Consider the following 12,859-nt stretch of genomic DNA (forward strand, 5'->3'; position numbering starts at 1 on the left):
AGACAAGCTTGACTTGGAATTTCTTTTTTGTAATATTAAATCTAATAAAAACATACGACATAATCTCATAAGATAGAATGGTAAATGTCGCGAGTAAATATGATGGTTCAATATTCACACACCTCTTTGTCGATGAAGTTCTTCAAATGTCTTTGTTTGTTCTCCAGTCTTCAATCTTCGAGGGTTATTTAGTGATGTAAGATACTCAACTACCATGCTCTAATCCTAGTCAGACTTGACTTTAGTAGACTAGAAAGCAATATATAGTTTTGTGCAACTAACATTGACAACAAGTTTGAGATATCAAAACTTGCGACTTCGACCGAGCAGTGCTTCTAACAATATCCATACACTTTTTCAAAGCATTTTCTTGTGTCAAATATTTTTCTGAAGTGTAGATCAAGTGCTTAGCTCATCCATATGTTGATTCATTTAGTAAAGTTTGTAGGTATTTAAAGCTCAACTATGTTACGTTGAAGCCTGTTCTGTGTAACGATTCCAATTAGGTAGATCACATAAGCAACCCTTTCAAATATAAAGTTTTATTTCATTGTTTCCTTTACAATTGTTACATCTTGATGTTTGGGGTCCCTCCCCTGTATATAACCTCTGTAAATGGTTGTACATTCCATGTCAATATTATTGATGACTTTACTGAATTCTGTTGGGTTTTTTCCTCACAATTAAATCAGACTTCAAAAATATTTTTCTTAACTTTAAAGTTCAAATAAAAAATCAACTTTTTTATATTATTAAGATCATTAGGACTGGTATTGCTAGAATTATAAACACCTTGATCTCATGAAGTGTGACAGTTGCTGGAGTCAAAGAGTGGGGAAGTGGAAATCGTATTAAAACCAGTTGCTCATGTGCGGAGACTTGGTTGATTTTCCATCCACTACTTTGCTAACTCCTCCAACTGATTGCACGACTTTCTCACATTCTCATCGTGTGTATGAACACACATACCGTAGACCGCCAGACCAAAATCCTAGTTAATATCCCCCCATGTGGCACGATTGATGTCTCGTGATCGTGGAGTCTGCAAGGCAGACGTGTATTTAGTTAGTCAGTTGCTGACTTTATGGGACGATGAGTGCTTGTATTGTTGAGTCGAACGCGATTTGCAAATGTTCTAAGACTCATGAATCGAACGTGTCTGTTGAGACAGAGGTATAATTCTCGAGTAAATGTTGATAGTTAAGGTGAGGAAATATTGCTCATTCAATGCATTTTTGAATGTTGATAGTTGAACCAATATTCCTTAGTCTGAGCAAATATTGCTCATCTGAGCAAATGTTGCTCGTTTGATGAATTATTGGTAGCAGGACCAAATAAAATATTAATTTAAAATACTGGCAACTGAACCGAGTATAGTTAATTAAAATGTTGATCATGGGATCAACGTAAAATTATTAGCATTTGAACCTTGAATTATGAACCTTGGATTCGAAAAACCTAATTTTGATCAATTGTTAATCAATTGATGATTTATTGAAAATCAATCACGGAGTGAAGAAGGGACCGGATACATGGGATGATGGATTGACCATGTAGCGCACAGATGCTCGAGTGGGCAAATACCAAAATATCTTGAAGACCAGTTGGTGAAAGGATGATTAAATGCTGGTTTAATCATTTACTAAAATAATGCTCGTCTGAGTCTTAGGTGATAAAGCCTAATTATGAAGAGATGAGGGACCGACCAAGGGGTCATGGAACCGGCCCTGGTTGGTCATGGGACCGACTGACGATCGTTTTATGAAATTCCAAATTGTTTGGAAGAGTTTGAACCTAATGTGAACAAATTAGGTCAAATGATGAAATTATGTGGGCTGGCCTCTTGCATGCCAAAGAGCCAACCTTGGTTGGTCAAGTTAATATGCTCATATTACCAAAGTGTTCGTGTCTCAGTCCTGAGAATTTTATATTTTCTGATGCGCGTTTGAGCAACATTGTGAGAAAATATGAAGAAATCAAGGTTTTTGCTCAAACTGAGGAAACTTCATAAGATGAAGGAAATAATAATAATAAAATAAAGGAATCATGAAGTGTGGGACCGGTTATGGACAAGGCATGGCCGGCCGACGAATGAGCCCGGTCCCATGGGACTTTTCCTAATTTTATATTATTTTCATGATTTTAGGGAAATATCATGAAACCAAGGAGTTTGTTGAAACTAAGAAGTTTCCTTGAAGTGGAGGAGTTTCCATGAGATGAAGGAAACCATAATAATAATATTAAATAAAAAAATCAAGGTGTTCTGATTTCTTAAGGAGTTTAACCACCACCTGGTTCTGTAAGTGGTTTCTTCACTCTGGGTGTTTTTTTTATCACAGATTTTGCTCTGGGTGTTTATTATCACAGATTTTCATAGAGGTGTTAGTAAAAATCAATTTTGAGCTTTGATTTTTTTGTTGTTGTGAAAGTGGTTGTTGATACAGCAGTAGGGGTGTGTGGGTTCAAGTTTCAGGGTTAGCACATTATAATAATTGGTTCGGTTTTATGCTTTGTGAATGTTTCCACATAATTAGAAGTGTTGAAACTCCAATTGCTCACTTATGTTCTTTGAGAAAGGTTTAGTTAAGCAGTTTCTTTGAGTATTTAGTGTGTGGGGAGTTTCCTGTAGAAATTTGAAGGTTTTGTTGCAGTAAGGGGGTTTTCTCAGTGGAAGGAATTCTTTGAGCATCTTTGGAAGTTTTCCTGTGAAGGTTCGTTGTTTTTGTCTTAATTAGTGGGTCAATGAATAGAATTTTAAGTTTTCGATTGGGGTTTGCCTAATTTGAATCCTTAATCTCCCATTCATTAACTCCTAGTTGGCCCTGTTTCTTTGTGTTGTAACTGTGAAAATTTGAGAGTTTGTAAAGGTTATAATGTTGAATTAGTCTGAGTGTGTTTTGTCTGAAGGAGGTGTTTCAGTGCATATCAGAGTTTCTTGTATTTCAAGATCAATGCCTACAACTCGATCTGCAACCTCATACAGTCTGAGAATTCAACACATAGATGAAGATGAAGTCGTGGATTTTACTTCTTGTTCGTCGTCGTTGCCTCAGACTTCATCCACCTCATCTTAGAATGGTAAGGTTCCTTGTATCTTGAGTACTAACAAACCAACCATGGCCAATGGAGGATGTATTCAGTGTCCTTTCAAAAAATTTGATGGGTGTTCTAATGGGACTGGTGGTAATGGATACAGCAAGTTGGGTTTTTACAGGCATTTGCGTGATAGACATCTACCAAATATAGCGTGTCAACATGCTTGCAAGGAGAGAATCAGATCTAGCAGAATAGTTTATGATGCTTGGGAATGAACACTAAATCAGTTGCATATGTGGTTGTGTGCGCCATGTATGCATATACAGGCTTGGAAGAAATCTTGTGCGTCTCATGTAGGTGATTTCACTGTTGGACCACTTACTGGTAATTCTGTGGAATTTCTCATTCATGGAATTGCCAAACCTCTTGAAACCCCTGACACAATTCCATCAGTTGTGCGAGATGACGTCACAGATGTTTTCCTCAACTTAAATTTACTAAATCTTGTTTATCAGAAGCGGTTCACAACCATTACTAGCATCCCCCCACCATGCAGGCTTCATTTTTCAAGGAATTTAAAGATCTCGTTGGATAAGGTATTATCTAATCCTACAGATTTAGCATCATGGTTACAACTTTTACTGTTGCCAATATGCACCTTAAATCTTTACATGCCTAAGAACTCAAGGGAAGAGAGGGCTGGAATTAGAAAGAAACTTCAGATGGATAGTATCCACCAAGCTTTGGTTCAGTGGAAGGAAAGTGGTGGGTGTGTTCATCTCATTGAACAACTTTTGGCTGAATCCGAGAAGAGTCAGCAAGTCTGTGAATCAAACAAGAAGAAGAAGTCTAACCTTAATGTGCAAGATGGGATTAGGGCTCAGCATCTCTTAGATGCTTTGAGTGGTGCGGCTGCTGCTGTGAGTGATGAGCTTTTAGCATCCGTTACGGGGGTAGTCAATTTATGGTTGGCTGGAAAATGTCCATCTGCTTTAGGGGAGTACATTACGAGTGCTCCCTTAACTACTCTTCTCAAGCCTGGAGGTGGGCTACGACCAATTGTTGTTGGTACAATTTGGCGAAGATTATGTTCGAAGCTAGCTGCTAAATCAGTTTGTAAGGATCTGTCTTTATATCTAGGGGATCATCAGTTTGGGGTTTGGGTTTCCTGTGGAGAAGAAGGTATTATTCACGCTGCTAACAGGCTTTTGGAGATGAAAGGTACACAAAATACTATGTCCATACTTCTAATTGACTTCTCTAATGCTTTTAATATGGTTGATCGAACCAAGTTAATTCAGAAAGTTAAACTTAAATGCCCTAGTATCTCCAGATGGGTGGAGTTTTGTTATGCATCTCCAGCAAGACTTTATTATAATGAGGTTGTACTTTCATCTGCTTGTGGGGTCCAACAAGGGGATCCGTTGGGTCCTCTATTATTTTCCTTGGTTCTTCACCCTCTAGTGAACATGATTTCAGGACAGTGCAAACTGGATTTTCATGCATGGTACCTTGGTGATGGTACCATTGCTGGTGATAGTATGGAAGTAGCTAAAGCGCTGTCGATAATTCAGTCTGAAGGCAGTAGCCGTGGGTTACATCTTAATGTTCGCAAAACAGAGTTATTTTGGCCCTGCGTTGATCCTAGAAGTCAAGCTGACGGAGTCTTTCCAGCTAACATTAGTAGACCTACTCGTGGTGTTAAGATATTGGGAGGGCCGGTGAGTTGTAATCTGCAGTTTTGCAGTGACCTTGTGAAGCATAAAATTGATAAAACTTTATAGCTTATGGAGTCTGTAAAGCAATTACATGACCCGCAGAGTGAGTTATTACTATTACGTAGTTGCGCAGGTATTTCAAAGTTGTATTTCAATCTGAGAACTACCCAACCTGAGGCTCTTCAAAAAATTATTTCTTGTTATGATCGTCCCTTGATATAGTTTCTGCAGCATATTGTTACAGGAGATGGTGCAGGGTTTGGGCTCATTCAACAACGTATTGCTACGCTGCCAATGAAAGATGGGGGTTTGGGAGTTCACACGATGGAAGATACGAGTAAATACTGCTTTCTTGCTTCTTTTTATCAAACAAGAAGCCCGCAGGAGATCATCCTTAATCTTCCACCGGAATCTGAGCTAAGCCTTTGCTTTCAGCGTGCCTTGTCACTGTTCATGCAGGTATGTGAGCTGTCTTCTTTCAATATCAACACTATTTCCACACGTCCTATGAAATCTTTGGCAATACAGTATTTTGAGGTTGTTAAGAAAGATATTCCTTCCAAATTTGTTATGTCAGAAAGTGATACTATACTTTGGCAAATCAATAGGCTTGATCACGCTCAGGATTACCTCAAAGCTATACCAATATGTGGGCTTAATCAGACACTTGGACCTCGTCAATTCAGGGAAGTTGTTAGTTATAGACTTGGAACACCTATGTTTAATACTATTGATGTTTGTGCTTGTTGTAAGAGGAAAATGGATGTTTATGGTGATCATGCTCTTCATTGTGCAAGTGAGGTGGGCGTAAAGTTTAGACATGATTTTGTTAGGGATATCGTTTCAGATATATTTTACAAGGCTGGAGTTCCAGCTAGAAAAGAGGTCAATCTTGGGCTCTCATCGGATGATGGTAAGGATTTGAAACCGGCCGACATTCTTGTATGTAATTGGGTTAACGGGCAAGATTTTTGTTTTGATGTTACGGGTGTTTCACATTTTTCCGGTATTCATGGTCGAACTTTCGTTCCGGGTGTCGCCATTTCTAATGCTATTTCACGCAAGAGGGCGAAATATTTGGATAAGGTATCTACTCATGGGTTTGGTTTTGGCGTTCTTGCTTTCTCCACTTTAGGCGAACTTAGTGAAGACATGGTGTTTATTTTGAAGTGGTTGAGAAATTGTATAGCTAATTATGATCTCAATTACAAAATAGGTAATTCTCTTTTTTATAGATTAGGTATTTCAATTCAAAAAGGTGCAGGGGCTCAACTTGTTGCTAGGTTGCCCTCTATCGACATTGTACCTTTTATTTGATTTTTTTGTTAATAATAATAATAATAATAAGCCACTACCTATATATCCTGCTGATGCTGTTGATGCAGTCCAGAAGCCACTACCTGATGCAGTCCAGAAGCCATTGCCCGTTGATGCTCTCCTTTCTGCTGTTAGCACAGATTATGTTGTGAAGCCAATGCAGGTACACGTTGTTGATGCAGCTGTTGTTGGTCCGGTTTCAGCTGGGTCAACTGAACAGTCAGCTGAACCGGCGCTGGCTGGCGCAGTTCTTTCTTCCACTGTCCAAGTTGATTTGTGTGAAGATGGAAGCCTCAATGTAGAATTATTAAACAGGTGCTGTTGAGACAGATTGCCACCACGGTAAGTATTCCGGCACCCTGTAGGCTAACTTTTTCTCGCATCCTAAAATCATCTCTGGACTCCGTGATTGCGAATCCAGTGAGCATTGCGGCCTGGGTTCGTTTGTTGTTGCTGCCCACCTGTACTTTAAACTTATTTGTGCCTAACAGTTCCAGAGAGGAACGATCCGGGTGTCGAAAAAAGATGCAAATCGCGTCTATAAAAAATGCCTTGACGATTTGGAGAGAGCCTGCGGGATGTACCACTTTGGTTTGACAACTACTAGGTCTGACCAAGACTCCCCCGAAACAGCAACAACCGAGTAAGAAGAGCAGTAAAAAGCTGATTGCTTGTAGGAGGAAAATGAGTTATGGCCATTACACAGCGGCTATTCGAATTCTTTCGTCCAGTGGTGTGGCTCCTCCAACTCCGGACACATTATTCGAACTTCAGCAAAAACATCCTCCTGCTGGACTGCCTCTGATACCACTGGAAGACATATCGACACCAGCCTTACGTGTTATTCCCAAATATGTCCTCCTTGCCCTCAAAAGCTTCCCTAAAGGTACCTCGTGTGGGCGAGATGGCCTCAAGGCTCAACATTTGTTGGATGCTATGAGTGGAGCCGGTGCTGCCGTTGCTGAGGAGTTATTGTCGTCTATTACCGGTGTTGTTAACCTATGGCTCTCTGGTAAGTGCCTTTCCATTCTGGGTGAGTTCGTAGCTAGTGCGCCCCTAACTCCATTACTTAAGCCTGGCGGCGGTCTGAGACCAATTGCAGTCGGTACCATCTGGTGTAGACTTTGCTCGAATACCTAGCTTATCAGTATGGTGTTGGTATTCCTTGTGGTGGGGAAGGTATTTTGCACTCTGCGAATAGGTTATTGGAGCTAATGGGTGCCGACCACACCCGGTCTATGTTGTTGATAGACTTCTCAAATGCTTTCAATATTGTCGACCGTTCCACTATAATTAAGGAGGTGAGAACCCATTGTCCAAGCATCTTTTATTGGGTCGAGTTTTGCTATGCGAAACCAGCTAGGCTGTATTATCAATATCATGTTCTCTCTTCTTCCATGGATTTCAACAGGGTGATCCCCTTGGTCCTCTTTTATTTTCTTTGGTTCTTCATCCTCTTGCCGAGAAGATTGCTACTAATTGTACTTTAGACTTCCATGCATGGTACTTAGATGACGGCACTATTGCGGGTGATACTATGGAAGTGTCTAAAGCTCTTAAAATTCTCCAGGAAGATGGACCTAGCTCTGGTTTACACTTGAACATCGCGAAGACGGAACTGTTTTGGCTATCTTATGATCCGAGACGAGATTTGGACAATGTCTTTCCTACCAATATTAGCAGACCAGCGGGTGGTGTTACACTTCTTGGTGGACCGGTCAGCTTGGATATGGAGTTTTGCAGCAACATTGTTCGGGGTCGGGTGGATAAAACCTTGCAGCTTATGAATAATATTCAAGAACTACAAGACCCCCAAAGTGAGTTGTTTCTTTTGCGTAGTTGCGCTGGTGTCTCAAGGTTATATTTCTCTCTTCGCACCACCTGCCCCGAGGCACTCCAGGTTGCAGGGTCTCGCTTTGATGACCACCGTATGCAGTATCTGCGCCGGCTTGTGGTTGGAGATGGGGCTGATTTTGGTTTGATTCAACAACGATTAGCCACCCTTCCAATCAAAGATGGTGGTTTTGGCGTACTCACTATGCAGGATACTATGAAGTACTGTTACTTAGCATCTCAGGCTCAGACTCAACACTTGCAGAATTCAATTCTGAAGCTGCCAGCAACAACTGAACTGTCTCAAGGTTTTCAACACGCGATACAAGGCTTCACCCAAGCTTGTGGTCTATCCTTATCCGATTTCAACATCAATGACGCTTCCCCCCATTTCATGAAGTCTCTGGCAGTTATCTACTTCGGTGTTGTCAAGGAAAAGGTACCCTCTTGCTTCTCGTTATCTATGCGTGAATCCACCATTTGGCAATGTAATAGGGAAGAGCATGCAATGGATTTTCTTAAGGCTATCCCTATTCCAGGGCTTAACCAAGTTGTTGGGCCTAGAGAGTTCAGTTCTGTCCTACAGTATCGTTTAGGGATACCTCTCTTTGAGAAGGATAGTAAATGTGCATGTTGTGGTAAACATATGGATATTTTTGGAGATCATGCTATTCATTGTGCTAGTGAGGTAGGACTTAAATTTAGACATGACATGACCAAAGATGTCTTAGCGGATATATGTTACAAAGCAGGGATTGTGGCTAGGAAAGAGGTGTCTCTAGGGCTTATTTCAGCAGACAACAAGGAACTTCGGCCGGCGGATATCATGGTCTATAACTGGGAAAACGATAGAGATGTGTGTATGGATGTCACCGGGGTTTCTCCTCTTACTAGTGCTAGGACTCGCAACTTTATACTAGGGTCTGCTATTTCTGCAGCCATCACTCGCAAGAACAATAAGTACCTGGACAAGTGCACTTCACTCGGCTATGGTTTTGGGGTTCTAGCCTTTACCACTTTCGGGGAGCTTAGTCCTGATTTAACATCCTTTTTGAAGAGATTGAGAAATTGATGGCTAGACATGATGCTAATTTTAAGATAGACAATTCTCTTTTTCACAGACTAGGAATAGTTATTCAAAAAGGTGTTGGTGCCCAGCTTGTTGCTAGGTTACCCGCCTTCCCCTGTAATACTGATTTTGATTCATAATAAAAGCCTTCGTGGCCCCTTTTATAATAATAATAATAATAATAACGGGCCCCTAGCTCAGCTGGTCATCCCCGTTCCCCAAAGTTTAATGCGCTCCAGGAGGTCACAGGTTCGAGTCCCCAATGGCGTAATATTACAGGAATTAACATGGAAGGTAGTGTTAGTTTGCCCCCCTTGTGACACAATCTCAGCCCCCCCTCCCGCCGTTTCGGCTCCCTTGGCTAGGTTACCCATGAGGCTCGCTGGTAGATTAGCACAACAACCTGTTCAATTAATGTAATAGTATGTCGTTGGAGCTTAGCTTGTTAGGCTTCCAACTAGTTTCATGTAATAATATCCATCCAATAATATAATAAATTTTAAAATAATAATAATAATAATAAATAAATAATAATAAAAAAAATAATAATAATAAATAAAAAATAATAATAATAATAAAATAAGGGGCATGTGGGACCGGCCACGACTAAGGCATGGTCGACCGGCTAGGGCCCGGTCCCGTGAGTCTTCCCTAATTTTATATATTTTCCTTGATATGAAGAAAATATCATGAAATCAAGGAATTTTATGGGATGAAGGAAATAATAATAATAAAATAATAAGGAACGCAAGGTGTGGGACCGGCCCCAACTAGGGCATGACCGGACGGATAGTGAGCCCAGTCTCGCGACACCTTTCCTAATTTTTATTATTTCCTTGATACGGAGGAAACACCATGAAACTGAGGAGTTTCCTTAAAACGAAGGATATTTGTTCAAATGAAGGGATTTTCATGAGATCAAGAAAAAATAATAAAACATGATAAAATAAAGAATTAGGCTTGGGACTGGTCACGGCGTGACTGGCCGGACGGTAGGCCCAGTCCCCTAGCGCCTTAGCTAATATTTTATTATTATTTTTTTACTTCATATTTTGCATAGGTTCATCGTTCCTTCGTATTTTGGAATGCTCGTTCATGCATTCAGGTGCTCGTTAGTGCATTATTGTTGAATACACTTGCACCATTTTGGTCGGGGCTTACTCAATAGCGGCTCAGATGCCCGTACGTTGAATATTTATCACTAACTCGTGGAATTCTGCTGGGAAGAACCACAAATTGAAGTAATGAAATATTATGAAGAACGCAGAATATTTCCGAATATTCAATTAATGGATTTAAGGATTAGAAATAATTAATTGATGGCTCTATACTAGCAGACATGTTGTCTAGGAACATTAATTATTTGAGAATTGAGTAATATGAGCTTGTTGAAGCATCATATTTCTTTTATATAGTCAGGGAAAACATTGTTACATCCTGAAGACGTTATTGCTCTATACTATCAGGCAAGTTGTCTGTATAGGAGCCGTCCAATCTTTCGATTCTATATAGAAATATTTACTGAAATTGCTCATTATTTATGAGATATGCCGTTGCCTCAGTTGAGAGACTACACATCTACATATACTCTGAGAGACAGTATTCTCAGTCGGAGGTTCTTGCGGCATGAGCTTTCATGCTTCGATGAGAGACATGAGTCTCAATACTCATTTGATTGCTGGATCAGGAGTATGTATAATTATGATTTTATGATTATAGCCTTTTTCGAAAATCCACCATCTACAATGACTAAACCACCTGGTTTTGATGATGCATCACACCCTGATTATGTATATAAGCTATATAAATCACTATATGGTCTTCAGCAGGCACCTAGTGCCTTGCTATGAAAAACTTGTTGTCTCTTTGGTCTCCAAGTCATGTCTAGAAGACTCCTCCCTTTTTGTTCAGAAGTTCCAAGCTTACTGTTATGCTTGTGTACTTTGATGATGTTATCATCAGAGGTAATTATATGTCTTACTGTAATCACATTATTTCTCACTTGAGCTCCATATTTTCAGGTAAGGATCTTGGCAATTTTCATTATTTTATGTTTATAGAAGTAAAGAGGAATTCTAATGGGATGTTTTTGTGTCAAGATAAATATGCTCTTGACTTGTTTCTGAGGGCCAACTTGGTTGGCATAAAACCTTGCACTTTCCTTTGTCCCGTAGATTTCAAGTTATGTGCTTTAGATGGAGAGTTGTTGGTCAATCCAACTTATTACAAGTCCCTAGTTGGATCACTACATTATCTAACATGGACAAGAAGCTTTGTAGTGAACTAAATCCGCCAATCCATACATGCACCTACTTATGCTCACTTGGAAGTTGCGAAGATGATCTTAAGATATTTCAAAGGTACTCATGCATATGGTATTTACTATTGTAAAAGTTTTACAGTTCCACAAGGTTATACAGATGCTGATTAGGCTGGAAATCCATATGATAAGAGATCAATTAGTGGTTATGTGTTTTCTTTGGGAATATATAATCCAACGTCCTAGTCATTCAAGAATCAAGGATTAATTTCAATGAGTAACATTGAAGCTGAGTATATGGCATTGGCATCCACTGCTGCAGAGGTTCTTTGGCTTTGTCATATTTTCAAGGACATGAATATTTTCCTTCCTACACCTCTTTTTATTGCATGTGACAACAAGATTTTCTTTCATTGGCCCATAATCCAATGTTCCATAGTAGAATGAAACACTTACCTATTGACTTCCCTTTTATCAAAGAACTTGTTCAATCTAACAAGATTAAAGTGGTTTACATTTTTACTCTTCAACATGTAACATAAATTTTCATTAAGGGTCTTTCTTATGATCAGTTTGAGTTCTTGAAATCCAAGATACAAGTTCCACAGTAGAGGCTAATTGTACAATATGCTACTGGTGTAATAAAGGTGTAGACATTTCTGTAAATATCTTTTATCTTTACATATGGTGAAAACTGTATATTTTTTTACAGTTATTGTTATCATTGTACGGTTAACAATTTTCATCACCTCTCTATCTTGTTTGTATAAAGTACATGTATCTCTTTGTTATTCTAATGAGAATCTTTTCTTTCTGTTTATCATCATCAACCATAAATCATAACGTACATACATATTTATGTACAAAGTTTCTAATGAGTTTATATTTCTTGATAAAATTTGATATTTTGGAGAGGATAGGCTAGTGTAAAAGAAATCTTCTTTCCTATTTGATAGAGATATTGTAAAAAATCTGTAAGATCAGAATTCCTATTAGAGGAGAGGATAGGCTAGTATGAACACCCTCTAGTTATGGTATGTTCACTTTGAAAAGTGCTAACCGTGTGGCTGATGTTGCAGGAAATTCTCAGCAAGCGTACAATGATCTTAGAACTTTTCCATGGAAAAATTCTGGAAGGAAGATCTTCCACCTGAGATTCTTCACTTGTTATGGAGATGTTTGCAGAAGTGTCTCTCTCTTAGGGATAGAAAATCTAGATTTCTGAATAGTATAGATTCCAAATGTGCTTTCTGTGATGATGTTGTAGAATCTTAGGACCATTTATTTCTTAACTATAATGTTGCTAGACAAATATTGATTAATGTCGAATCCAATGTTTTTGAATTTTTTTAGTAGTTTAAGTCTAAGGGAATGGATTATAGGATGGATTGACACAGCTGTGAGTAATAGTAGGCCTGACATGATGCCAGTCACAGGATTCACTCTTTGGCATATCTGAAAACTGCGGTGTGCTGTTAATTTTGATAACATGAATTTTTAGGTGGAAAGAGTGGTAACTCAGATTAAAAAGGACATTGTGGAATGAAAGGAAAATAATAGAAGAATGGCCTCCAGGTGGAGACAGACTAATGCAATGACAGTTGTTCCGCCTTGGACAACTCCACA

This window comes from Papaver somniferum, chromosome 2 (assembly GCF_003573695.1).
Source record: "Papaver somniferum cultivar HN1 chromosome 2, ASM357369v1, whole genome shotgun sequence".
NCBI lineage: Eukaryota > Viridiplantae > Streptophyta > Magnoliopsida > Ranunculales > Papaveraceae > Papaver > Papaver somniferum.